Source organism: Urocampus carinirostris, chromosome 9 (genome assembly GCF_059441175.1).
Source record: "Urocampus carinirostris isolate Australia breed hairy pipefish chromosome 9, RoL_Ucar_1.0, whole genome shotgun sequence".
NCBI lineage: Eukaryota > Metazoa > Chordata > Actinopteri > Syngnathiformes > Syngnathidae > Urocampus > Urocampus carinirostris.
In genome coordinates, this window is record NC_142357.1 from 38,858,976 (window position 1) to 38,884,479 (window position 25,504).

A 25,504-nucleotide genomic window follows, 5' to 3' on the forward strand; every position below is an offset into this window, starting at 1 on the left:
AACATTAAATCACAAGGTCTAGCAACTTACGCAACAGCCGCCGACTCGATTTTCCCCCGAACGTGGAGTAGTCCGCGGTGTATGCTGGGATTTATATACCGGCGTTTCATTGGCTAACCAATGTGTCAATCATCATTTGAATCGATCACTATTGGCTGAAGTTTTTCGGAGCCTCGGATTGGCTAGAGCGCCAAAACAAACCCTGCAATTGGCCGAAAAAGATGTATCAATCATCCGTTGAATCGATCGCTATTGGCTGAAGTTATTCAGAGCCTCGGATTGGCTAGAGGGCCAAAACAAACCCCGCAATGGGCCAAAAAAGATGTGTCAATCATCCGTTGAATCGATCGCTATTGGCTGAAGTTATTCAGAGCCTCGGATTGGCTAGAGGGCCTAAACAAACCCTGCAATTGGCCGAAAAAGATGTGTCAATCATCCGTTAAATCGATCGCTATTGGCTGAAGTTATTCGGAGCCTCGGATTGGCTAGATGGCCAAAACAAACCCTGCAATTGGCCGAGTTTAGCAATGGCGTAGCAAGCTTAGCAAGCTTGCTAAAGTACACCATAAAGAAACATGTTTTATTAGTCTGTATTTGCAAATCATTTACTCTCCTGGATTTACTTCACTCACGGTTGTAAGAAGACCATGATTGCGTAACGTGAGAACTTAGGTGAGCTATGCGGCTTTATATTTTCCCGGTATCTTGTTTTAGAACGATCTTGATGTTGCTGTGATGAGTTGAGTGAATTAAACTCAATTCCAAGTGTTTATTGTCATATGCACAGTAAAGTTGCGAGCGAAAAAGAAAATAGAAACTTAGAAATGTTTGGCATTTCTTGAATCCCAAGACTTTAACCTTCCGAATGATATTTGAAACGATGCATTTGAGTGACATCGTACGGACACCGCATCCGCACGTGTCTACGACACGTATTTGCTTCTTTGCAAGCTTTGGGAATGTTAAGGGGGTAATCAGTTGGACTGAATCATCTGACTCTTTTGTCGACGTTCCCATTGTAGCGCCTTATAATCCGGTGCGCCTTATCTATGGAAAATATAGGACCAAAAACTATTTTTTGGGGGTGCGCCCTATATCCCGGTGCGCCCTATAGTGCGGAAAATACGGTATTCAGATGACAACTCTCTCATTTTTCATATTGCTTCTGTCATGTCCTGCACGGTTGTCATGGCGCCCAGCTGGCCCCGCCCCTTGACACCGGCTGAGACGCATTGGACTGATTGCTCTTGGAGTACTTAAGCGCGCCTTTTGGAACTTCCTTCTGCCAGATAATTGCTTAACCTTGTTGAAAACCTGTTCATGCCTTTTGTAATTTTGCCTGCCTTTGAACCTGCTTTGTTTTGTTTTTGGTCCGTTTGTGTGTTGGACAACTTTACTTTCTCAATTAAAGTGACGGATTGTCTACGCAAATGAGTTCCGACTTCCTGCTCCCTGGCCCATTTCGTGACAGCTTCCTCCCCGTCAAATAATTTTGAATCCATTGCAAAGCCACACCACTGATGCCACACATGTTAAAAAAAAAGTTCCAGATGCCTCGTGCCCACCCCCATAAGGAACCTGACTCACTACCTTAGAAAACCACTGAACTGCCGCATCCCTATAAATAACTTTTCCAAAAAAAATGATACAACGGTTCCCGATTCTGAGATATTTCTGCCCGAAAAGGTGGACTGCTGTGATCCAGATGACTCCCATCTGAAAGGTCCTCATCACATGACCCAACAAGAGCCTAGATATCTTCCCAAAATGACTACTTTCATTTATAGTCCACTAAGCTTCCGCTCCAGCGATAAATCTCATCGGCCGGACCTTCACGGTATTGGATGGCAAATGCATTCTCACAGCGGTAGCTCGATAACTGGCAGAGAAACTCGCAGATCCTACGATCCTCCAATCGGACGCAAAAGATTTGTGGCTGAAGTTACGTGGGTACGGACACACAAAGCGATCGTTTTGGATGCCGTCCCAAACGGGAGAACGTGCACGAGTGAAAATAAACTCTGCGCGGAAGTTTGTAAATAAGTCCCTAATATGACCCAACAGGGCCTTTTCTTGCCAAGTCTGACAAAAGGGAAATATTTTCATCATGAGAATCGAAACGGACCATGAGATAGTGCGGCCAGGAAAATTGGGGAGTATTTTTGTAGAGGATGGCAAAAAACAGGGCTCTACCCCTTTATGATTGATCTGCAAGTTGGGGATGGAAAACATTTGTTGGAATTCATCCTATCAACATAAATGCAGTAGACCCCCAGAATACAGCAGCCCCACAACACATAAAATGCTGGTCTGCTTTTGTTTTGCACCGCTGTCGATTTGCTATTGGCTGAAATACCTCCCACAATGCCCCTCTCTCTCTACGTTCAGTTAAGAGTATTGTGTGCTTTGTTTGCAAGTTTGTGCAATACAATACTGTGTTTCTGTCCTGAAACGATTAGCTATGGATCCTAATACTTGCTAAAGGGAGAAGCAAAAAACTGATAACTGTCGTGATTGGAAAAACGCTTGCGATTATGAAGAAATGTGAAGAAGATTTGCTACCTTGGCTATGGAATATTGCCATAACCAATCAACAATCGGGATTATTCATAAAAATAAGGGTGTGAATAATACAAGAAAATCGTCTAAGGGCGTCACAATTCCAAAGTGGAAATTTTAAAATCAATTTAATTTTTAATCAATTGTCGCCGCCTCCCACCCTCTTCTGCATCCACCCATTACTCCACTAGACCAGTTCAAGTCAATACAATTTCAGTTTAACTTTACATGTATATTAATTTATTATGTTATTTACCCATATTAACGTATATAGCTTATAAGTTTATACAATTATTTTTATTTTAGCGTTTTTATTTGGATAAACTCATTGGCTAATTATCATGGGTTTTTACCCCCCGCCGAATGACAATCTTACTTACGTTTCCTACTTCAGAACAGATTAATGTCTTATCCTGGAGATTTACTGGACAGAAAAATTATCATTAAATGTTTTCAATTTCTTTTATATTTGGTGGGCCGGATTAAATGGCCACAATTGGCCCGCAGGTTGTAGTTTTCCCACCCATGTACTAAAGCAGTGGTTTCAAAGTCAAATGCACGGAGGGCCAAATGAAAAAAATTGTCTGCAGGCGACTGTTTTTTATGCTCGTGCTCACAGTTTTCTGTTAGTGTAGTACGAAAATGGCGAAATTGAGAAAATAATCGTTGCAAATACAGTCCAAACTCAGAAGAATTGCACCTACCTGCCACACAAGCAGCTTGACAGAGGCTGTCATGATGATTTAAGCCAGAAAATAGCGTCAATGAGTCGAATATTTTCAAATTTCGGACGGCACCTTCCAAGAAGAACGAAGATACAGTAAAAAAAACAACGATTCTTTGTGTAAAATACCATAGTGTTTGTGAATTAGGATAATCTCTGGGGGCCGTAAAAAACCCTCACAAGGGCCAGATGTGTCCCGCGGGCCTTGGCTTTAACATAAGTGCTCTTAAGCAGGGTTGGGTAGGGTTACTTTAACTGGATTACTTTCAATTACTTTTGGATTACTCCAATACCAAATATGCTAATAAAAGACAAAAGAAACTAAATAGGAATATAATGACTCAATTTTGTGAAGGCTTGGGGAGTAACGGAACACATCTCATCTCATCTCATTAGCTACACCGCTTATCCTCAGTAGGGTCGCGGGGGTGCTGGAGCCCATCCCAGCAATCATCGGGCAGTGGGCAGGGGACACCCTGAACTGGTTGCCAGCCAATCGCAGGGCACACGGGGACAGACAACTCACTCGCTCATTCACACCTAGGGACAATTTGGACCGGCCAATTCACCTGAAATGCATGTTTTGGGAATGTGGGAGGAAACCGGAGTGCCCGAGGAAACCCACGCAAGCACGGGGAGAACATACAAACTCCGCACAGGAAGTCTGGGAGCTGGATTTGAACCCACGCAGGAGGTTCCCAAGACATGAACTGTGCCGCAAATGCGCTAACCACTGCGCCGCCGTGCTGCGTAACGGAACACATGGAACGGCAAAAATGTTGTTGGCAAGCTGTTTGGATTTATTTTCATTTTGTTTCTGTCGCATTTGATGTTAGTTTTGCCGGAGATCAAAGGGATCAAAGCCAGGAGAGAAAGCTTACTACGTGTTGTGAGTCATCATTTTATTCATATTTAGTTTCTTTTGTCTTTTATTAGCATATTTGGTATTGGAGTAATCCAAAAGTCATTGAGAGTAATCAAGTTGAAGTAACCCTACCCCCAACCCTGCTCTTAAGTCTGACATTTTTGCCTTAGATGCTGCTTTTGGCTAAGTAAGAGCTTCAAATTAAATACATTAGTGGTTGAGTTTTTCCCATTCTGCTGCTATTACTGAAACCCAATTTGTTGGCTCCCTTGATCATAATCTCAGCCAAGCTTTTTGCCCCCGACTGACACTTTGTATTTTTACTCCAAAGTTCCCTATTATTTCATAGTCTATATTTGATCGGGGTGTTTTTTTAAGTTCCTTTTGACAGTTCAAAACTGCACCCGAAGGATATGATTTACTGACCTCCCCCAGGGGCAAAAAAAATACTCGTATAGCATCCGCCGGGGAAATGCGGAAATTCTTGGTGGTGTTAAGAATCTTTGCGAGCTACAAGATTTGCGCTTCGCCTGCACACATTTCCCGACGTTTTCTAGCTCGAGTTGCAAGAATACAGTCTAACCTTAATTGCCCTAAAGTCGTTTGTTTGTAAAACCGAAGAGAGCAGATGGATTTAGCAGCGTTTCAAACTATGGGGACACTTGGCACTTGGTTTGTTTGCATGCTTTTAAAAGTGGACCCAAGGGCATTTGTCCATGTGAGGTCAATTTTAAAAGCTTCTCTTTAATAAACTGGACTGTGAATTCCCCTACAGCTCAAATCAAGTACACTTGATTAAACGGAACAGTGTAAGTGGAAACATGGAATTGTTGTATCCGTTGGATAATAGTGTTGTAACGATTACTGATGTGACTCAGCTGTGTCTGTCCCCTTTTGTCAGTCCGTCTGCGAACCTCAGTGAACACTAGGCAAGCCTCTTTCGACTCTGACTCCCACCTGTCCTGTTTTTTGCTCTTGTCTGTCCCCAGCTTCGACCCCTTTTTGATCCTGACCACGTCTGCTCTCCCGTCCTGGCTTTCAATCTCTTTTGTCCCCGACTACGTCTTCTCTCCTATTTTTGGCTTACGACTCACTTACGACCCAGACCACGTTTTTGCTCTTCTGTCCCAGCTACCGACCCGTTTTTCTGTCCCCGACACCGCCGTCGCTCGCCACGGAAAATCCACTTCCGCTTTCTGAGTACAATCTGAGTATCAGAGCAACCTGCTTCCCGCGTCCAACGAACACTGAATCGTGGACGCAACCCTTTCTCTTTCTTCCAATAAAACTTGTGAGAAATGCAGCGCAAGTGGGTCCTGTCCCCGTTCTGGTCTTGACAAGTGTTCCTTTTCTAGTAGTTTTGTAATTTAAAACTACACTTTCCACTGTAGGAAACATATCTGATACTGAATTTGTTCTGGAGGTTGAGATCTGATACTTTCACAAAATCTTTTCCTTGTTTTCTATTCGGAATTGTACAAAAAGGTTGAAATATCTTGCAAATTTGTTGTTCATTGACCCAATTTATGAGACATAAAAGGGAAAAAAAATAGTAATTTAGGATCGATTAAAGTATAGGCTACTCAAGTAATATACAGATGCCTAAGAAATACTTAAGCACAGTACTTCTTGTAGCAGCCCTTGGATCCTCAAAGAGAGTCTCGACTGATGCTTAAGGTGTTCTATAATTTATTTGTAGCAATCGAGTTCATTATAGCACCGTGAAAACTACGTGTCTGTCATTAACCGGAACAGGAGGAGAACCCAAATGCGTGACGATTCTCACACAAGATTTTATTATACGGGAAATGGGGCAGTCATGCACTTTAACCCAAACGCCAGTGATTCGGCGATCGTTGGGCGGAAGACGTAAGGTAGCAGTCTGGCGGGAAATGACAGGAAGCCAGAGCCCGACGAGATCGATACCAATTGCTTGAGTAGATATCAGATGGATGGAGCGATAACGGACAGGGCAAGACAGACAGGTTTGATATCAAAACAGGATATCGTTTTAAACAGGACAAACTAGACGGGAACAAAACTGGAGATCGATATTAAACAGGAAAAAATAGACGGGAACAATACCGGACAGGAAACACATGGAGGAACCGGACAGAGACAAAACCCACGTCTTGCGGGGCAGAGGTTGGTTGACGGACTGACAAAGGGTGAGTGAGAGCACTGAGTTTCAATAGAAGGGAAGCCAATCTGTCAACGAGCCGCAGCCGGCGCCACACGGGCGGGGCCGATTGGGCGCCATGGCAATCGTGACAATAATTGACATTCGATTTATCTAAAGACATAATATCATCGTAATAAATAGTTTCGCTCGAACAAAACAAACACATACAAGAACTGATGTGGTCCTTTACAGTTCTAGCAATGTTGAATATTTTAAATAATCAAGACACAACTCAGACGGGAAACGAAAAAAAACAAAACAATTTCATCAGACAGCAAACTAACAAGCGTATCTCCAAGCAATTTATGCAGAAATGAGCAACCATTAAGATGACTCGCCTTCAAACGAAATATTCCAATTACCGAGCAAAGTTTAAATTGTCTTTTAACGTCTCGCTTTTGTCTTGGACAGGAATGCGGGGGAGGGAAGCAATCAGCCATCTGACTGCTTCAAACCGACAGTGATTTTTGTTTTCTTTTATTCATTAATTTTTTGGGGGGGTTGACAATTTAGCAAACACTTCCCGGCTGAGTTCTACATGGCCATCTGTGATGCCATCGGGTCCGTCGAAAGCGAAATGGATCTTCCTTCTCTGTAAGCCAGTTGTTCCGGTATTAATTTCACTTTAGGATCAGTTGCATAAAGACAGTAGACCCCCGGGATACAGCGTCCCCACCTTACAACATTCTCATGTTACTGTCATGAGCCAAAACAGGATCAGGACCCAAACGCGTGACGATTCTCACACAAGCGTTTTATTTTACGAGAAATGGGGAGTCAGGCACGTTAGGCAGCAGTCTGGCGTGAAATGATAGGAAGCCAGAGGCTGACGAGATCGATACCAATTGCCAGAGTAAATATCGGACAGCTGGAGTTGATACCGGACAGGACGGGACAGACGGGAATGATAATGAAACAGGTTATCGAAATAAAACAGGACAAACTAGACGGGAACGAAAACTGGAGGGGATAATAATCAGGACAAAAATAGACGGAACAAAACTGGAAACTGATATTAATCAGGACAAAAATAAACGGGAACAATACCAGACAGGAAATGCCAACAGGAAACCGGACCGAGTCAAAACCCACGTCTTGCGGGGCAGAGGTTTGCTGACGGACTGACAAAGGAAGAATGAGAGCACTGAGCTTAAATAGATGGAAAGCCAATCTGGCAATGAGCTGCAGCTGGCGCCACATGGGTGGGGCCAATTGGGCGCCATGACAATGGTGAAAGTTACAGTGTGGAATTTTTTTTTGTTCCCTCTATAAAGGTGGGGTGCGTAGTTTAGGGTGTCCTCAAAAAGTTTAAAAATAAATATTATTTCTATTAAGTATGAGTTAACAATGCGCAACTGAGTTCAGGTAGCCTTTATATATTTATTTTTCCATCCGCATCTGCTTTTATCTTACTTTTTTTATCGGTGTTGCCGCCAGTCAACGCATGAGGCTGGACGAAAGAAGGGGGGTGATGAAGAGGGATTTCACACGTGTGCTGGTTGTTTTCATTCTTTCAAGGATGAAAATGGTGAAGGTAAGAAGATGCGTTCATTTGGGCGCATCTAAGAAAATAGCTGTTATGGGCACCATCTTTAATGCATTTTTCTCACCGTATGACGTGAACGACAAATTATTCTCGATACAAAATTCAAACTTGTCACAGGTGTCATGGCGCCCAATTGCCCCCCCCCCCCCGTGTGGCGCCAGCTGCGGCTGGTTGACATATTGGCTTCCCTTCTATTTAAGCTCAGTGCTCTCACTCTTTCTTTGTCAGTCCGTCAACGAACCGCTGCCCCGCAAGACGTGGGTTTTGACTCGGTCCTGTTTCCTGTTGGTATTTCCTGTCCGGTATTGTTCCCGTTTATTTTGTCCTGTTATAATATCGGTTTCCAGTTTCGTTCCCATCTAGTTGGTCCTGTTTGATTTCGATATCCTGTTTTGATATGAATCCTGTCTGTCCCGTGCTGTCCGGTATCAACCCCATCTGTCCGATATCTGCTCGGGCAATTGGTATCGATCTCGTCGGCCTCTGACTTCCTGTCATTCCAAGCCAGACTGCTTCCTAACATGCAGGACCCATAAAATGAAAGGCGTGTGCGAGAAACGTTACGCGATTGGGTCCTGATCCTGTTCCGTTTAATGAGAAAACTTTTAAAAGTTTGTCCATATGACTGTGCAAATTACCTCTCTAAGATGCCTGCCTGTTATTGGTTGATATATACAATTCTTGTCTGCAATTGGTTTGCGTCACGACATCATGCCGATATGCTATCAGCTGAAGTCCCTCCCATAATGCCTTTCTCTATGTTTGATCAGAATTGAATGTGCTTCGTAAAGAGTTTGCAAATTAGAGCAAAGCAATACTATATGACGGTATTTTTGTCACAAGTTGAAGTTATGCTAAAGCAATGCTTCTCAATTATTCTATGTCACCCCTTGGAAGAAGAAATCCTATACGTCGAGAAGTTTGTATTTCTTTTAAACAGTGGAACCCCTACCTAGAAGTCGCAGCCATGTTTGTCCGGAATCTTGCTGCTGCGCTCTGCTCTTGGCACTGGCGATAGACAATGCCATCTAGTCATCAAATATTACATGCTAGGGCTTTGAAGAACAGTCAATACCTAATTTAGTCATAAAATGTGTAAAAAAAACACTAACTATTTATTGGTGTAACTAATAACGAATAAATTGTCAGGAACAGAACGGAAACAGGGCCCAATTGCGTTACGTTGCTCAAGTTTTATTAAAGGAAAAGAGGAAGGGCTGCGCCCACGATCCGGTGGTCGCTAGGTGCGGGAAGCAAGTCGCTCTCGTACTCGGATTGTGATGGCGGTGGCGGGAACGGAAAAACGGGTCAGTAGCCGGGGCAGGAGAGCAAAAACGTGGTCGGGGTCGGAAGCGAGTCTTAAGCCAGGAAAGGAGAGTAGATGTGGTCGGGGACAAAAACGGGTCGAAGCCGGGGGACAGATGGGAGCAAAAACAGGTGGGAGTCAGGGTCGAAAGTGTCACGAAGCGGGTCGGGAAGCAGGAAGTTGGAACTCATTTGCGTAGACGATCCGTCACTTTAATTGAGAAAAAAAAGTTGTCCAACACACAAACGGACCAAAAACAAAACAAAGCAGGCTCAAATGCAGGCTAAACTAAAGACTAGGCATTTAACAGCATTAAACAGAACTTGCAGGAATCTCTCAGAATGTTACACCGAAGTGCAACAAAGTCCAACAAGCACAAGAATAAACAGGTATCAAACAGGCACGAACAGGTTTTCAACAAGGGTAAACAATGATCTGGCAAAGGGCATTTCCAAAAGGGGCGTTTAAGTACCAATAGGAGTAATCAGGAAAATGCAGGTCAGCCGGTGTCAAGGGGCGGGGCCAGCTGGGCGCCATGACAACCGTGCAGGACATGACAGAAAAAGGCTTGCCGAGTGTAACTAAGGTTCGCAGACGGACTGACAACAGGTGACAGACAGGAGTGGGTTTAGATAGGGACAGGGAGCCAATCAGAGTCCGAGGCAGTTGGCGCCAAAGGAGCGGCAAAGGTGATTTACATCGGTAATCATGACATAAATATTATAGATAAGATACACATAAAAAACAACCTTAAAACAAATTTAAATGTCATTTTCTTTATGTCCTGGAGAGCTTCAGTAACAAATGAAAGCACTTGGAAATTCTTATTGTGGAACCCATGTCCCGAAATGTCAATACAATAGACAACGAAACGTTCTGCTTCGTGTTCTCGTCTCGGCAGCTGTCTCGATCTCGTGTCATACGATTTCACGCCCACCTTGTTTTTGTTCCGATGACTCCAACTCGGCTTGATTTGTTTTGTCAGGTGTTAAGAACAGCACTGTTCCTCATCTCGACGTCCGATACATACACTGTATACATGTAGAGTAGAAGTATTCATATTTTAAGATGTTTTATTCATGTTTTTTCTCTACTAAAATAAGGAAATCTATACTTAAAGAATGCAAACTTGTCTGTACTAGCATGAATTTTAGTATTTTTTGTTCTAATCTGGGTGGAGAATTTTTTTTCAAAATCAGCAAAAGATGTTCTAATCTCCTTTGTTCCTTTATCTCTTTGTTTTCTTTATCCTCACTGTAAAATCTGGACCTGGAGTGCCACGTCCAATTTCGTTGTCACAATATATTCAACCCATGTTGTAACAATGACAATAAAGGTATATTCTATTCTATTCTAATCAAGGTCATTTTTTGATCTTGAAGAGGATTTGTTTTATTTCATTAGAGAAACTGTCATGACCAGAACAGAAACAGAACCCACTCGCGCAGCGTTTCTCACAGTTTCATTGGGAAGAAGGGAAAGGATTGCGCAGGTCGCTCTGAATGTGGAAGTGGGACTTCCGTGGCGAGCGATGGCTGTGTCGGGAACGAAAAAAACGGGTCAGTAGCCCGGGTAGAAGAGCAAAAAACGTGATCGGGATCGGAAACACGTCGAAAGCCAGGAGAGGAGAGTAGACGTGGTTTAGATCAAAGACTGATCGTTATTGGGGGCGGGAGAACAGACTTGGTCGAGATCAAAACAGGTCGTAATTCGGGATGGGAGAGCAGACGGTCTAGATCAAAACAGATCGTAGTGGGAGACGAACAGGAGCAAAAAACAGGACAGGCGAAAAAGGGCTTGCCGTGTAAAAGATTCGCAGACGGACCGGCAAATGGGGACTTTAAATGGGGAGTTTAAATACTGACAAGGAGCCAATTTGTCAACAAGCTGCAGCTGGCGCCACCTGGGTGGGGCTGATTGGGCGCCATGGCAACCGTGACAAAAACAGGATAAAATATTTTAGAATTATTCTTAACTAAGACAAGAAAGTTTGATCACATTTTGTTTGCTGATTTCGACTGACCTGCACCTGCTTCCAATCCGTTTAAAATGTTTGTCTGTGTGATCCCAAGAGCCAGGAAGAAATCTGCAGGTTTTAGTTTTCCATCAGGGCACCTACAGTAACTCCAATAAGGAATCCAGTATTAAGGACTGTGCCCACAGCAAAAAACTGTCGAAACCTCGTTTTCCCTTAATATTCCTAATCTTCTGCCTGAGATTATTCTGGACTTCTTCAATTTTGCAAGCTGTGAGTTTTTTTCAGACTGTTTTTTGTTACGTAAAGTGTTAAGTCTTGCACTTTTCCAACCCTGTTCTTCTTTTTCTATTGCCATCCATTGTGGAAAGGAGACACGCATTCACACTCATAACGGATATTAGCAGGCCATGTGGGTGGAGAGTTGCTATCTCTTCTCTCTGTTTTAATTAATGTCATCATAATAAATATGCAGAAAAGACATATCATAAAGGAGCTATTGTCGGACTTTCCATTGATGTCTTTTATTAAAGCCCCTGTGTGTAATATTTGACCACTAGAAGGTCTGTATTGTCTAATGCGAATGAAAACCAGTGTAGCAGCATGTTGCCACAAAGGTAAGGATTCCACTATGTAAAATAAATACAAATATCTGTACCTATAATTTTTTTTTATAAAAAATAACATTGCTATGGATAGTTCGTGAAAGTTTTTTGTTCCACTAGGAGGCACTACATGACTGTCATGGTTGCCCATTGCCCTCACTTGGGCCTGCCCGTTTGGCGCCAGCTGCTGCTCGTTGCCTGATTGGCTTCCCTCCTTTTTAAACGCAGTGCTCTCATTCACTCCTTGTCGGTCTGTCAACGAACCTCTGCACTTGCAAGACGTGTATTTTGACTCTGTCTTGTCCTGTCCGGTATCTTGCTCCAGTCTCCAGTATCCGGTATCGATCCTGCCTCTCTCCCCCTGTCCTGTATTTTGCTCCAATCTCCTGTGTCCGGTATCGATCCCGTCTGTGTTGTCCTGTCCGGTATCTTGCTCCTGTCTCCAGTATCCGGTATTGATCCCGCCTATGTCGTCCTGTCCGGTATCGTGCTCCAGTATCAAGTATCGATCCCGTCTGTCTCGTCCTGTTCGTTATCTTGCTCCAGTATCTGGTATCGATCCTGCCTTTCTCCTCCCGTCTGGTATCTTGCTCCAGTCTCCAGTATCAAGTATCGATCCCGTCTGTCTCGTCCTGTCCGGTATCTTGCTCCAGTCTTCAATATCCGGTATCGATCCCGTCTGTCCCGTCCGGTATCTTGCTCCAGTTTCCGGTATTGGTCCCGTCCTGTCTGGTATCTTGCTCGTGTAGCGATCTCACCTGTTCCATCCTGTCCGGTATCTACTCTTGTGTCCTGTATCGATCCCATCTGTCCTGTCCGGTTTCGATCTCGTCTGCCTCTGACTTCTCTGTCTCACTTCTTCCGCCCAGCGATTGCCACATCACAGGCGTTGTGTGAAAACGTTACCCGTCTGGGTCCTTTGTCTGTTCAGGTTCTGACACTAACATTCAATCTCGACTGTGATTCTTGAGGAATCCGAGATTCCTGACACAGTTTTCTGGTAATTCTACATAATTGCCTTTCATCTTCCTAGTTGGGTGCGATTTTCAAGGTTGAATACTTTTGATATTTTAACCGTATGGTAGGAAATGAGTTACAGGTGGAAAAGGTTCAGAGTTCAGCAAATCACAGCAACCGTGTGTCCCTTATTGTACTCGAAGACTGATGGAGAAATAATGGAGAAAAATAGCAATGCATTTCCCACACCTTTGAAAACTAAAGTTAGAGTTAAACAGGGTCCTTTTAAAACATAAACTTAAGACTTCTAATCCGAGGTCAGATATGTGACCACCTGTAGTAAACACAACCTTAGTTAAAAATATGATGTGAAAAGTTGATATATTTTTATTAAGAAAATGTAAGGACATTCTCATATAAATATTTGAAATTAATAACTTTATTGTTAATAAACAAATATGCAGTAGGGCGGCGCAGTGGTTAGCGCGTGTGCGGCACAGTTCTGAGGTCACCTCCTGTGTGGAGTTTGCATGTTTTCCCCGTGCTTGCGTGGGTTTCCTCCAGGCACTCCGGTTTCCTCCCACATAGCAAAAAATGGCTGGCAATCAGTTCAGGGTGTCCCCTGCCCACTGCCCGAAGTTAGCTGGGATGGGCTCCAGCACCTCCGCGACCCTACTGAGGATAAGCGGTGCTGTCACGGTTGCCATGGCGTCCAATTGGCCCCGCCCATGGACACCAGCTGAAACTCTATGACAGATTGCTCCCCTGTCACTACTTAAACGCTGTCCTGAGAGTCGTTTTTTGTCGGAGCGTCTGCGAAACTCTGTTTTGACACGTCAAGCCCTGTGAATCTCTGTTTTTCCTGTGTTTTCGCTCTTTTTTTGCCAAGCCTTGTGAATCTCTGTTTTTTTCCTGTGTTTTTGCTTCTGTTTTTCTCTCGCCACGATCTGTTTGATTTTGACCACTACCAAAGTTCCAAGCAATCTACTTCCGGATCGCGTGTGCGCTCCTTTCTCTTCTCCCCAATAAACTGTGAGTAACGTTACGCGAGTGGGTTCTGCTTCCTGTCCTGGTCCTGACAGGTGCAGATAATGGATGGATGGATAAACAAAGGTTTAAATGGTCAGGCCCGGTCACACACAGAAAAAGATCTTAAAGGTGTTTTTAGTCTGGCAAAGTAATTCCAAAGTGGTCTCTTAGCCTTTCCCAAACTCTGCCTCCATTCGGCAAACGGCCTTCAAGTAAACACGATTATTTACCCGCCATCGAAATGTTCGTCCGATCAACGGAACGACTTTCGTTATGAAACGCTGACCTCTCATAATGCCATCGCGCTCTCACGACACCGAAAAAGCTCCCATAAAACGCGGCGTCCGTCTCCATGGAGACGACCAGCTCGCTCTGGCCTGGCGGCTCAGAGTTCTGGCGGATGCGTTTTGCATGACAATGAGGCCGACGAACAAAAGGGACGGGAATTAGCAACTAGGAGATAAGTTTGCGGGAACAACACTCGGCGGATGTTATACGGCGTTAACGAACGGCACAAAAGTTCAGACGCTGCCCCGTGATCTTTAGCTTCCATTATAATCGTGTTTCGTTTGCGCTAGCTAGCTTCTGCTCATCATTATTATAATTAAAATATCTGCTCTGAGCAGTCTGAATTGTTTGCTTTGAACTGGAAAGTCGCAAGTTATCCTTTGGAATGGAAAAGAAACGAATTGTGTAATTTGGGGAGCTAAAAATCCTCGAGGCTCTTTCAAATAATTAAGGGCAATAGGAATTTTGTCTTAGAAGGAGGGAGGAATGTTTGTTTTTTTACCAATTCAAGGACTTTCTGAGAAAATAAGAATATTTTAATTGGGCTTTTTAGCTTCTGCTAATTGAATTAAAGAAGGATAAATGTCATGCATTCTGGGTTTATCATACTTTAAGTGAAGTATTTTATTGTTTTAATATCGCTGATTATGGCTTACAGTTTACTACTATACTTTTTCATCACATTCTTATATTTTGACATTGTCAGGACCAGAACGGAGACAGGACCCACTTGCGTTGCGTTTCTCACAAGTTTTATCGGAAGAAAGAGAAAGGGTTGCGCCCACGATCCGGTGATTGCTGGACGCGGGAAGCAGGTCGCTATTGAAGGATTTTATAAATTTGACTATAAATGATTTTATACGATTAAATACAAGTTATTAATGGAGTGCAATGAGGATTTTCACCGAGTAGGCTTAAGTTCAATGAGCAGTGAAAGTTCAGGGCACCCTGACGTGAGGCAGATAAGATAATCAGCGCATCTAGACGCGGAGGGGCCCTGATGACGGAGGACGGCCGGCATTGTTTTGATAAACGCTCTGCTGTTTTGAGTTTTTCCAGACATCGAGGCGAGGTGGTGGAGCCCACGTGGGGGCTTTCCTGGCACGCCCATGTGAGGAGCCGGCAAACCAGCTTGCGGAAAAACATGGGCCATGAAGAGAGGCAGAAGATCGGGAGAGAGGAGGCTTGACAGAGACTCGAGCGACACTAATTCTGCTAATTCAGCCATATTCGATGGAGTTCACTTAGTTAAATAGTTTAAGAAATTAAATCTGCCCCCGTGTGGAAACGCCGGTCTCTTGTCCATCTTTTCCATTAAGAAACGAGCGTGCATTGTTAGGTGAATGTAGGTTGTGTTTGGTAATGGAGTCAGATAATTAATTTGAACAATTTGGTAATACCCAATTTCCAACACTCTGAACGCGAAAGTGGATCTTCCGTGGCGAGCGATGGCGGTATCGGGAACGGAAAACGGGTCAGTAGCCGGGACAGGAGAGCAAAGAACGTGGTCGGGGGAAAAAAAGGTCGAAAGCCGGGACGGGAGAGTAGGCGTGGTCAGAATCAAAAACGGGTCGAAGCCGAGGGACAGACAGGAGTAAAAACAGGTTGGAGTCAGGGTCGAAAAAAGGCTTGCCTAGTGTAAACTGAGGTTCGCAGACGGACTGACAAAAGGGGACAGATGAATCCAGTAAAATTGTAATTGGGAAGATTAATACACACAGAAAAAACTTTAAAAATGATTAGAAACATTAATAAAGATAAATCAAGCTCTGTTGCGAAATGCGAGGGTTTTAGGAGTCTGTGCCAATATCTCTCAGTTCTCGAATCTCTTAACCGCTAGGGTCGTTTGGGTACAACTTCCTGTGGTGTGTCTTGAGCAAGTACAGCCAGGTAGCACCCATCCCTGTCCAGGCCAGTTTTTTTGGGGTTGAGGTTTGCTCCCCCATATAAAACAGAAAGTACTGGTTTCCATGGATACCAGTAGCAGGAGAAGCCTCATGATCCGACTCGGATTCAGCACATTCATCATCTGGTCGCTGGGGTTTTTTGGTGTAAAGCCCCATCCTATACCAGCTCAGTAGCCTAGATGGTAAGGCGCCCGCTTTGAGACTGGGAGGTCGGTGGTTCGCGCTCCGGCCGAGTCATTCCTAAGACTTAAAAAGTGGTCGGCGGCGCCCTCTGTTGGCTGCGGCTGCATCGGCTCGCTACAACGGGTCAGGTGCAATCGACATTTCGTTCTGTGTACATTGTTACACAGAATGACAATACAAGGAAATTATTATTATTATTATTATTACTCTTCAGAGATAAGCCATATCAGATTCAGATTCAGATTCAGATCTACTTTATTGTCATTCTAGTACACGTGTATACAGAACGAAATGTCGATGCATCTGACCCCCACAGTTTCCTTGAATGTACAGATATAAATAAAGTTGTATTGTATTTTGGCTACGTATAGTATTTTACCATAGTGCCGATAGTGCAAGAAGAATTAACATCTTTAAAAAGCTGTACTGTTTTAAGACCCTCTGTTTTTCTGAATATTTGATGTAAGTAACATATTGTTTGAATTGGTGACAAAATACAGAAAATTAAGTTTTATTTCTGTGAAATCTGATTATCGGAATAGTATTTGCTGTTGTTATGACATACTTCCTGTTACACTAGCATCACTGAAGACAGAACATGGCCGTCTTCACCAGTCGATTTTAAGATGAATTCTGAGGCGTTGTACATTGTGTTTATGACACTCATCATACCAATGACTATATTCATGTTTATTTTGAAACTTTCATTTTTAAGAGTTTGCTGCAATCTGTATTAGCATTAGCAACGGTGCTACATGTTTACAACTTATCACGGTTGCCATGGCGCCCATTTGGCTCCGCCCATGTGGCGCCAGCTGCGGCTCGTTGACAGATTGGCTTTCCTTCTGTCTAAGCTCAGTGCTCTCCCTGACCCGTCAACGAACCTCTGCCCCGCCAGACGTGGGTTTTGACTGTGTCCGGTTTTCTGCCTGCGTTTATGTCCGGTATCGGTCCCGTCTATTTTTGTCCTGTTTATTGTTATCTCAAGTTTTCGTTCCCGTCTAGTTTGTCATGTTTAATTTCAATATCCTGTTTTGATATCAATCCTGTCTGTCCCATCCTGTCCGGTATCGACCCCATCCGTCCAATATCTGCGTTGGCAATTGGTATCGATCTCGTCGGCCTCTGGCTTCCTATCATTCCATGCCAGACTGCTGCCTAACGTGCATGACTCCCCATTTCCCGTAAAATAAAAGGCTTGTGTGAGAAACGTCACGCATTTGGGTCCTGATCCTGTTCCGGTTGATGACACAACTTTGATCTTGTATTTTAGATTTTCATTACTCTCCAACGAAGTGTACGTTGCCTTTCACTTGGTTAAATGTACAGTCGATAAATAAATACATGCAAATATAGTTTACATTATATCGGATTATATCTTTTCAGCCTAAACTATTTTTATTTTATTTTCAGGTACTTCTTGTCTCCACAGATACTGTCCTCCAAGATCATCGCAAATGAAACAGAAGCTTCCCCAAGGAATGCAAAGATTGACCTACAGGTGAGAAATGTTTTCCTTTTTTTCATTGTCTACTTGCGCACACAGAAGGTTTCCTTCCTTTCGATAAACAGCAATCTTTGCTAAAGATGGACGATAGCTTGCAGGCTAAAGTGTATCTGTTAGCGTAAATAGACATTCCTGAGATTCCTCCAGCAAGTCGTGTTGTCTGTGAGGAGATTCCGACTGGTATGTTGCCATGATGCTTTTATTTATCCTCCATGTGTTCGTTCGAATCCGGGTTAGGTTATGAAAATAAAGGCTGAAAAAGAATGAGCAGTTCCTTGAAAGCTTTTTATTTACAGAATATTCTGGGCGCAAATGAGCTACAGACAAAGGTAATCGGTTACAATCCCACAGTATCGTCCTAATAAGAGTGGGAGTTCACTTAATGTGACCTACCTACCTACCTACTCAATTGAGTTTAAACCTCAGAGACTTCTTTTATTTGCTAGCCTAGGCCTCTCAGATATTAGATAGAAGACTTAAGATGACCTGCTAGGTTTTTTTTGACCTTTCTTGCTTGGTGTGTTTCTATCTAAAAACACCCTTGCACACATTATCCTGTTTGAACCAGTTAAGACCATAGTGTCTCACATATTGTAGGCACATTGTCCCGACCAGAACGGAATTAGGACCCAGATGCGTAACGTTAACCACAAGTTTATTGAGATAAAGAGGAAAGGCAGCGCCCGTGATCCGGTGCTCGCTGGACACGGGAAGCAAGCCGCACACAGAATCGGAGCGTGTTCTGAATGCGGAAGTGGATCTTCCGGAGCGGGAGATCGTGGTGTCGAAGACGGAAAAAACAGGTCAATAACCAGGACAGGAGAGCAAAACGTGGTCGGGATCAAAAACAGGTCGTAGCCAGAGACAAACAGAGAAATCAGGAACCTACATGTAGAAAACCGCTGCAAAAAGCGAGACCGACGGGATTCAGAGTCAAAGAGCTTGCCTTGTAGAAACAGAGGTTCGCTGATGGACTGACAACAGGCGAGTGAAAGGACTGAGTTTATGATAGTCTTATACTGTATAATACTTTCTTAGATATTGTATTGTATTGTATTGTATTTTGTTTTAGAGTTATTCCTCGCTTTCATGCAGGTTTCACATCAGAGGATGGGGTAATGGTAGTCTAGTCTGTATTGCCCTTTTTCAATTCTTGTTATTAAGGGTTGTACACAAAAACTTCTGTGTCTCGCTGCAAAAGGCTCCAAAGCTTTTGTATTCGATTTTTATAGCATCCAGTGAATAGATAAAAGAGAATATGCAGACTCCTAGTTCTTATTTCTAATAGATGGATAGATAGATAGATAGATACTTTATTCATCCCCGTAGGGAAATTCACACTTCCAGCAGTCTACCCTGTTGTTTATTAACAGATTAACATGATGCCCTACGGGTGCTTGTAGCGGAGTGGATGACGGCACGCTAGTCCAAAAGTTCGACATCCCTGCGGCAGATGGAAAATCTTTTTCTTTGTGTCCAGGGATACACCACTTTGTGTTAGCGAGTCCGTATCCTCTCCGATTCCCGTAGGCTTTTGTGTCTCTGTATAGCGGCGCTGAAGCCGGATAGCTCCGGGTAGCTCCGGGTGGCTACACGTTGGAGTCCGGGGTGCTAAACGTGAACCACGTTTCCGCAAAACACAGCAACTGCGCTCCCTGTGCGCTTCGATGTTTTCCACCAGCACTCGTTGGTCTTATTTGGTAGTGAGTTCACATTTACCATGATTACGGATGGTACCAAAGACTTATAACGCCGCTAGCCGCTTAGCTAGATCCGGCTCTTCTTCCACCATAGGCCCCCTCATCACGCCGGCACGAGAATTCTTCAGGGCAGGGAGTTGATTCCTCGAATAAACGCATTTTTGTGCTCTAAAACCCATGTCCATAGGATAGAAAGTCATCCAAAGTGTAGTTGTCAAACGGGAAGAAAAACACCGAAGATAGGAGCAGACAATAAAACAATAAATCACAAAAAGTGAGAGATAACAGGGCATATATATTTATATATATATATATATTTAAAGAAGTAACAATGGTGCTCAAGGTTACTTCTGGCTACAAACGGACGACCGTAAAAATCGAGGGAATACTATAAAACAATATCGGATGTGGGATCATTTGTATTGTGTCAACAGGACTAAGCGTTTGAGTTTGCTTGATGTCATGTTCTATTCAAAGATATAAGGTGATTCCCCTGACCATGGAGCTCAAGGCCACTTTTGGCTACAAACAGATTAAATGCAAAAATCAAGGGATTACTGTAAAAAACTATATTGTATTGTGCCTACAGGGATAAGAAATAGAGTTCGCCTGAAGGGATCTTCTATTTAAATGAATCCGGTGATGAATCTAACAATGGTGTCACGGTTGCCATGGCGCCCAATTGGCCCCGCCATGGACACCAGATGAAACGCGTTGACAGATTGCTCCCTGGGAGTACTTAAACGCTGTCCTTTGAGTTGTTTGTTGTCGAAGCGTCTGCGAAACTCCTGCTAGAATCTGTTGTGATACGTCAAGCCCTGTGAATCCCCGTTTTTGCCTGTGTTTTGCTCCTGTTTCTGTTTGATTTTGACTACTTCCTCGTTCCGAGCAATCTACTTCCGCGACCAACGATCCCCGAATTGAGTGTGCGCTCATTTCTCTTCTCCCCAATCAACTGTGAGTGACGATACGCGAGTGGGTTCTGCTTCCTGTTTCCTGTCCTGGTCCTGAAAAATGGAGCTCAAGGCCAATTTTGGCTAAAAAAATTGAGGGAAAACCGTGATAAACAATATCATTTATATTGTGTTAACAGGGACAAGAGTTTGCTTAATGTTTTATTCAATGCAGTACGGTGATTGACAATGGCGCTCAAAGCCACTTATGGCTACAAATAGATTAACAGTGAAAATTGAGGGAATACCGAAGTAAACAATATCGGATGGTCCAGCACTTTGACATCAATCTTTTTGCAATCTGTTTTGAAGATGTCAAACTCTTTGCAATTTGTTTTGTTTACACTAATAGCCCAATTTTGCTACGTGACAGCAAAATATCGCTTGGGATTCCTGAAACCAGCTCTAGACACACATTGACAACTGATATTTATGACTTGAGAAAGGTGGACGTGACAAAAATGTGCGATATCAGTTCCTCACTCCTCCTCGTCGTGCTTCTACTTTTTCCGTTCTTTTCTCAACTGATAGCGTAAATCAACAGACCAGCGCACGTATGTGATCTGGAGGTTTTCCTCCGCTTGACCTGGCCTTGACATCCCAATAAAGTAAACGTCTGCTTTCCTGTATTTGTCTCACATAGAGGCAAAGTGTTTCCGTTTTCCTATTGTTGGTGTGTCTTCAAACGCCTCATATCTTTTCCTTAGCGCATTATATTATCATAATCATTAAATAATAATACCCCTCCAGCTTAAATTTTTTAAGCACTAAAAATGTTCAACTTATTGAATGAAATAACTGCAATGCTGACTTTAACAGTATAAGAATAAATATGAATATTTATCTTGGAACCGTTTCCGGAAAAATGTCAAGAGAGACAAACTAAAAAAAGCAGCAATGTAACAAAAACACTAATATAACAAAGTAAACAACTTTACCTTCCATTGCACAATATTTCAAAAATAAAGTCAAAGTGGAAATAGTGTAAACCAGGGGTGTGGAAAAGGCGGACCGCGAGCCGGATCAGGCCCGCTAAGGGTTTGAATCCGGCCGGCGAAACAACACAGAGGGAAGCGCAAGAGAAAAACGAGCTGCAGGTTGAAATATGTCCACTTGATGTTGCTCAAGCCAGGATTCTCTCACAAACGCTGTACTTGTATTAACTATTTCTCTCTCTTTCTCTCACTTTCTCTCTCTCTTCCTCCCCTTTTCTCTCACTTTCTTTCTCTCTCTTTCACTCTCCCTCTCTGTCACGGTTGCCATGGCGCCCAATTGGCTCCGCCCGTGTCGTGCCAGCTGCGGCTCGTTGACAGATTTGCTTCCCTTCTATTTAAGCGCAGTGCTTTCACTCACCTTTTGTCAGTCCGTCAACGAACCTCTGCACCCGCAAGATGTGGGTTTTGACTCTGTCCGGTTTCCTGCTGGTTTCCTGTCCGGTATCGTTCCCGTCTATTTTGTCCTGTTTAATATCGATCTTCAGTTTCGTTCCCGTCTAGTTTGTCCTGTTCAATTTCGATATCCAGATTTGATATCAATCCTGTCTGTTCCGTCCTGTCCAGTATCGACCCCACCTGTCTGATATCTGCACGTGCAATTGGTATCGATCACGTCGGCCTCTGGCTTCCTGTCATTCCACGCCAGACTGCTGCCTTACGTTTTCCGCCCAACGATCGATGAATCACTGGCGTTTGGGTTAACGTGCATGACTGCCCCATTTCCCGTAAAATAAAAGCTTGTGTGAGAAGCTGCACGCATTTGGGTTTTCCTCATGTTCCGGTTGATGACACTCTGTCTCTCTTTTTCTTTCTTTGTTCCTCTTTGTCTCTTTCTCTCTTTGTGTCTTTTTACCTTCTTTTGCTCACTCTTGTTTTTTTTTCTTTTTCTCTTTCTTCTCTCTCTCTCTCTCTCTCTCTCTCTCTCTCTCTCTCTCTCTCAGGATCAAAAATGGTCCTTAAGCCTGGACGGGAGACCAGACGTGGTCGGGTTCAAAACAGGTCGTAGCCGGAGACAAACGGGAGCAAAAACGGGACAGGTGGGAGTCAGTTTGAAAAGGGCTTGCCTCGTGTAAACAGAGGTTCGCAGACGGACTGACAACAGGGGATTGACAGGACTGGGTTTAAGTAGGAACCGGGAGCCTATCAGAACCCGCAGCGGTTGGCGCCAAATGAGCGGGCACATCGGTAATCATGACAAGAATGGTACGACCCACCAACAACATTATTATGGCGCTAGTTTAAATGTGAAGACAGAATCGATACCAAGACGATCGTATCGATCCGATCCACGTACCGTAAATTCCGGACTATAAGCCGGAACTTCAACCCTGCGGCTTATTCAGTGATGCGGCCAATTTATGTCATTTTTCTAACGGCCGCCAGCGGCGCTCGAGTGTTGCTATTGTGTTGTGAGCGTATTGCTAGCGTGTTGATACCATTAACTGCCCTGTCACAGGCACCGTTTGGGATGAAAGTTATATTATTATTATTAAAGCTTTGAAAACTCTCTCGGTGTACCGTCTTTCTTTGTAAATATGTGTTACCCATGTATATTTGTATATTTTTGTAACTGTATATTTTTGTTATGTATTTATTTGTGTTTATTTTAGACACTTATTCTGATATGTTTTGCACGGGTGAATGAAAAAGGAGGGGCGCAACAAACGCGGGGTGCCGAGTTTAAGTGGGGACCGCTAAAGGTGAGGGACAGACAAGGAATGAAGAGGGGGTAAAAAGTTGGTTAAAGAAAAAGGAGTTGCGTGAGTAAATGTGTTCATCTGATATATTTTTCCCACCCTTACTCGGACTACAGGTCTCCATCAAACCTTAATTACCTGTATCATTTTCAGTTCATTTTGCCGGCTGTGATTTTTGGACTGTGGACTTTAATGAAGGACATTTAGTTTCAATCGCCGGACTTGAAGTCGGGTTTGGGTTAATTTTGTGTTTGTGTTACATTTTTAAATGTGGGCGCATGCGGCTTATACGCAGGTGCGGCTTGTGTATGTACAAAATCTTTTTTTCTCTTAAATGTGGTGGGTGCGGCTTATAATCAGGTGCGCTCTATAGTCCGGAATTTACGGTACTCGATAATATCCATATTTGGATCGAGCCACCCTACATTTTCACACGAACCTTGATACTTGCGCTGTTTAATCCCAGTCTTTTCCTGAGGCAATAAAAAACAGTATAAGCGATAAGCAGGGGGAATTAAACCTTTAACCTTCACTTGATTAGCTCCTTTCACCCTGATGTTGTGACTGTTTATCTCTTATCTGCTATACCGAGTGAGCAGCTATAGGCGGAGAGGATATTTTCCTCCCTCCGGTTTTCTTGTGGGGGTTTCTCAGCATCCTGCAGAGTGGCCGCTCTTTCCCCGCATTAGTCTCGGGTCAGGAGAACGCCTTCTCTGCTGTACATTCTTCGACATCTCCAGGGCATCGGGTCGTGTTTGTGTCTATGGATATTTCCTGTACAAAATACAGGAGAGTTGCTTCTTCGGGTGCAAGGATTGTGATAAGTTATAGTTTATTAGACACTCAAAGTAAGGAAACGAGATATCAATGTCATTTTCAGCATGCAAGGGGAACAAGTAACATGATTACTTATGCGAGGCACCTGTGCCCGCTCCTTTGGCGCCAAATGCCTCGGACGCTGATTGGCTACCTGTCACTTTTAAACCCCCGTCTTTCTGTCACTGGTTGTCAGTCCGTCTGCGAACCTCAGCTTACACTAGGCAAGCTTTTCGACCCTGACTCTCTCCTGTTCTGTCTCCCGTCCGTTTCCTGGCTCCGACCCTGTTTCTGATCTCGACCACGATTTTTGCTCCCCCGTCCCGGCTACTGACCTGTTTTTTCCGCTCTCGACACCGCCATCGCTCGCCACGGAAATTCCACTTGCGCGTCTGAGCAACCTGCTCCCCGCGACTAGCGATCTACAGATCGTGTGCACTATCCTTTCCCTTCTTCCCAATAAAACTAAGAAAAACGCACGCAAGTGGGTCCTGTCTCTGTTCTGGTCTTGACAACAAAAGAGTATTCTATTGTAGCAAATTTAGGTGGTCGATAAATTATCCGAACAAGGACTCAATTGTCATATTAAAACAGAGAGGCGATGTTATTCTTTAAACTCGTTTCGCGTTTTATAGCACACCGGGTATATTTTTTTTAGATAATATCATCAGGAAAACAGATTAAAAACCTTTGAGTTAATCTGAAAAAATGGCTCCACAACATCCATCTATCCATCCATTATCTGCACCACTTATCCTCAGTAGGGTCACGGGGGTGCTGGAGCCCATCCCAGGTATCGGTATCTTTGGACAGTGGCCTCAACTGGTTGCCAGCCAGTTGCAGGGCACACAGAGAGAGATTTCGCATTCACATCTTGGGACAATTTGTCCCGGCCAATTAACCTGGCATGCATGTTTTTGGAATGTGGGAGGAAACCGGAGTAAACCCACACAAGCACAGGGAGAACATGCAAACTCCGCACTGCCTGGCTACACAACAATCTTAAGTAAATTGTTTTTCCCGTTTTTAAAAGTTCAATTTACACTCAAATTTAATTATTGTTTTACTAATCATTTATAGAAGTAACTATATTAGAACCAGAGGTGAGTAGAGTAGCCAAAAATGTGACTCAAGTAAAAGTACTGTTACTTCAGAATAATAGTGCTCAAGTACAAGTAAAAGTAGTCATCCAAATACTTGAGTAAAAGTCATAAAAAGTACCAAGTACTAAGTAACAGTAGCGATATTCATATCTATCGTTTTTTTTTTTTAAAAACAACCAATCAAATGTTCAAATGATCAAAGTCCATCCGATAAACAAAAAATACATTTAATTTAAAAGAAGTTTAAAATAATCAACGTAAATCCAAGTGCTTTAATAAACAATAAAATGAATATAGTATAAACCAAATAAATTGTCATTTCAAGTCAAGTCATTTTTATTTGTTAACCCTTAATTACAAAGAGTCTCAAAGGGCTGCAATGAATTAATCTCATGTAGAACCAAGTAGGACATTTAAAGCCCCAATACTTATCATGCAGAACAACAACAAGCTAGCCCATGAACTCAAACAAAGGAGACATTGTAGCTGGTGTTTCGCTCCTTTTTTAAGGGGGACATGCTTTTGATGTGTGGCCAGGGGTGCTCTTCTTCTTCTGTGTTTTTATGGTCGTATTGCTAAGCCACATTTTCCATCTATTTCATTCATA

The 25,504-nt window shown here is 43.4% G+C and overlaps 1 long non-coding RNA gene across 1 annotated transcript in view; it reads left to right on the plus strand.

Moving 5' to 3' along the window:
- LOC148360246 (uncharacterized) overlaps window positions 1-25,504 on the plus strand; it is a 68,890-nt gene that overhangs the window by 37,833 nt on the left and 5,553 nt on the right. The window contains exons 3-4 of the long non-coding RNA XR_015851300.1: window positions 6,742-6,924; window positions 17,540-17,627. This is a non-coding gene — a long non-coding RNA (uncharacterized LOC148360246). The remainder of the gene's footprint in view (window positions 1-6,741; window positions 6,925-17,539; window positions 17,628-25,504) is intronic.